The sequence below is a fragment of the Myotis lucifugus genome, unplaced genomic scaffold, assembly GCF_000147115.1.
Source record: "Myotis lucifugus unplaced genomic scaffold, Myoluc2.0 scaffold_27, whole genome shotgun sequence".
Classification (NCBI taxonomy): domain Eukaryota; kingdom Metazoa; phylum Chordata; class Mammalia; order Chiroptera; family Vespertilionidae; genus Myotis; species Myotis lucifugus.
In genome coordinates this window covers 5,519,576-5,523,248 of record NW_005871075.1, presented here as the reverse complement: position 1 = coordinate 5,523,248, position 3,673 = coordinate 5,519,576, and the positions used below count along the sequence as shown (strand labels likewise).

At 38.8% G+C, this 3,673-nt stretch overlaps 1 non-coding gene across 1 annotated transcript; it reads right to left on the bottom strand.

The window, feature by feature from the left end:
• Window positions 1–2,736: 2,736 nt before the first annotated feature.
• LOC111825468 lies at window positions 2,737–2,847 on the bottom strand. Its single transcript, XR_002828639.1, has one exon. It is a non-coding gene; the product is annotated as a U6 spliceosomal RNA (small nuclear RNA).
• Between the last annotated feature and the right edge of the window lie 826 nt (window positions 2,848–3,673).

The following is a 3,673-nucleotide window of genomic DNA, read 5'->3' as shown; positions in this document are numbered from 1 at the left end:
ATCCAAGAAGTTATATATATCTGGATATATATATATATATATATATATATATATATCATCCATGGACACATATGATAGTGTGGTAGGCCTCGGGGGGCATGGGGGATGGAGGGTGTCAAAGGGGAGGGAAAGGAGGACATATGTAATACTTTGAACAATAAAGATAAAATTTTAAAAATGAACATTTATAAAAATAGTGTGTTGAGTGCCAGAAGTAAGTTAGACAGAGTAATAATCTTCATATCATAGTTGAGAGAAATTACATAAATGTCCTTTTTATAGATATGGTGACTATTAGCAAGACCATTTCCAGTGGCAAGCAATAAAAAATCCAGCAAAGTAAATTGGTTATTTGAACGCAAGTGAAAAGTCTAAAGCTAACCTGTCTCCAGACGTGGCTTAACCAAGGATCCTAACCAATGTTTTAGCAATTGCTCTATCCTCCGCTGTATTGCAGAGTTCCCTCGTGCTGAACGTGAATGCTTGCTGCTACCTGCAATACATTGATTCCCTTTTTAATAGGGGAAGAGGTTGCTTCCTGCAACCAACAAATATATATCTATGCTTCACTCTGATTGGACCATCCTGAAATAACCATTGCCATCAGGGGAGTACCACACACTAGTAAATGTATAAGTGTTATATAGGGCAATATCATAAATTCTAGTGTCAAAAAGTTTAATGATATTGGTTGTTGCTTTCATTGAAAGATATACATCTTTGAGTTCTATTGTGTGACAATTATGGAACCTTGGCTTACTAATCTACCTCAAATCCTATATTACCAAGTTTACCTGTAATTCCCTTTATTAGGTTATGTAATGGAAATCTACATGCCCCCCTCATTCACTATTATATGTATTACTAGAGGCCTGGTGCATGAATTCATGCATGGGTGGAATCCCTCAGCCTGGCCAGCCGGGGGAAGGGGCAGCAGGAAGTTGGCCAGCCGGGGGAGGTTGGCTGTGGGAGTACACTGACCACCAGGGGGAAGCTCCTGTGTTGAGTGTCTGCCCCCTGGTGGTGAGTAAGCATCATAGCAACTGGTTGACCAGTCGTTCTAGTTGTTCACTCTTAATGGTCACTTAGGCTTTTATATATATACTAGAGGCCCAGTGCACAATTAAATCATGCAGGTAGGGTCCCTAGGCCTAGCCTCCTGCGATCAGGGCCATCTTCTACCCGTTCACCAGTCCCCAGGCCAAATTCCGACTCTGCCGCCGGGCTGTCAGGCCATTGGGATCACCAGCTCATCCCCGGCTGCTCCAGGGCTCAGGCCTGCAGGAAAGCGGGCGCCGGAAACTTCACCTCCATGTGCATGCCCCAGGCTGGTCACTGATGGAACACGCTGCCTGCTCGGGGGCGCTCACCCGAGAGCCGCTGCCACTGCCGCTGCCACTGCCACTGCTGCTGAGGCTTGAGGCACTGACAGAGGCTGTGGGGCATGCCCATGACCTACCTGCCCCAGCGTGAGTGGCCTAGAGTGGGCAGCAAACTGTTCCATCAGCAGCTGGCCCAGTGCACATGCATGGAGGTGAATTTGCCGGCACCCGCTTTTCAGCAGGCCTGAGTCCCCAAGCAGCTGGGGATGAGCTGGTGATCCCAATAGCCTGACAGACAGCCTGGTCCTCCCACCACCTACACCGATTCCCCTGTTCACCATCGCTGATCCATTGGAGCCTGTGGGCTGGGGTGGAGGGGGATAGGGACCAAGAAGTGGTCAATGCCACCTCATGGCAACCAGTCGTTTGGTCATTCCAGTCGTTAGGGACACTGGCTTTTTATATATATAGATAGATGAGAATGGAGAGTAAGGGTAATTTGACAGTGGCTTTAGATTTATAGAGTGTGAGAATAAGCTACAAAGAATTGTTGAATGTCCCTTAGAAATGGCATTTTGTCACAAATATCCTTATAGAATCCCTTTGAAGACCTCATTCTATGCTTCTGAAGGAAATTAAAGTGGACATAATGGAGTTAAAAACCAAAAGATGATGCCCTTAAAATATTTTAAATTGTCATTTTTAAGTTTTGTCATGTTTTAACAGAGTAAGATAGTGAATTTATCGGGACTGTTCCTTCTTACCAACATTTTGAAACTTAGAAACTGGACCATTCTTGAACATAGATTTGAAATTGAGAGTAAATAGGGCTGCCATAGAAAGCCAATCAATTAATAATCCATCCATTAATCTTTAACCAAAGTCATACTTTTGCACCAGTAATAGAAGGAGGATGTTCATTCTCAAATACATAATGTATTCACCAGTCCATTTTGGAAACAAAGTTGTTTCTCTGACAATCATGCAATTTTAGTATGCATTCATGTGATTAATTAAAAAAGACATCAGTTTCTATGGCTATAAATTGGAAAGAAGCATAACTGGTTTAAGTGCTTTCTAGAGATGTTTTGTGAGAAAGTACCTGGGTCAGAATTTGACACTCTCAGGATTTAATAAAACAGACTAACATTGTTTTGTTGCTAATATTATAATTATTACTGTTCAAAATTTGATGCTTTTGAGATATAATCAATCTATTTTTCCAATTTTATTGAGATATAATTGATATATAGCACTGTATGTTTAAGGTATACAGCATAATGATTTGACCTACATTTATCATGAAACGTTTACCACAAGTTAATATCAGTCATCTCATATCAATACAAATATATATTTTTTCTTAAGAAGAGAGCCCTTAGGACCTACTCTCTTGACAACTTTTATATATAACCAAAATATGGAACGCTTCACAAATTTGTGAGTCATCCTTGTGCAGGGGCCATGCCAATCTTCTCTGTGTTGTTCCAATTTTAATATACGTAGGTGCTGCTGAAGTGAGCACAATCTGCTTTTTAAATGCCTATTTTGATAGATCTTCCATTTTGTCAAACAAAGCCATTTTTTTTCAAGGAATTCTTTATTTCTTAACAGTGCATTAAGTAGTGACGAAGTGAGATTCTATGGTATATCTTAGCAATCAACAAAAGATGAGAGTCTTTCTGAAATATTTATTTTAGGCCTCAGAATTTAAACATTGGACATTTGCTTCCCTGGATCATCTTCAAGATCAAATAATAAACAACTTGATTTGACATATTTCCTCTTTGGTGTTTCATGCATCTGTTATAACATAAACATGGGTAGCACTTGATGAGAATCTAGAGGATGAAGTATATAAATAAACCAAATTTCAACTTGAAAGTTATTAATTATATCTTGGTATTAAAATGGATGTAAAGTATCTTTATACCAAATCATTGAAGTATTTTATTTTTATTTTTTAAATAACTGAAATGTTTTAAATAATGGATCCACAATCCAATAATATCTTAGGTAGGAAGCTATATAGCCAATGTAGTCTGAATATTCCTATTATATTAAAATATCATTTAACATATTAAATGTTGTAGCTCCCTGAATTTTTAAAGACGAAATTTAATTACTCATAGAGGCAAAATTATCCTCAAATAATATTACCTTTTTTAAGTATTTGACCCTTAATATAGGGTCCACTTCTTCTTAGCTCAAAGGCTCGGCATACTTTGTATATGCCTATGGTCCATTCAATAAGTCAATAAGTTCACTTAGGCAGCTATGTTAGTTTCCCATTCTATAATAGAGATAGTAATCATCCACTCCTCCTAATTTTTGAATAACTCAGCAATATA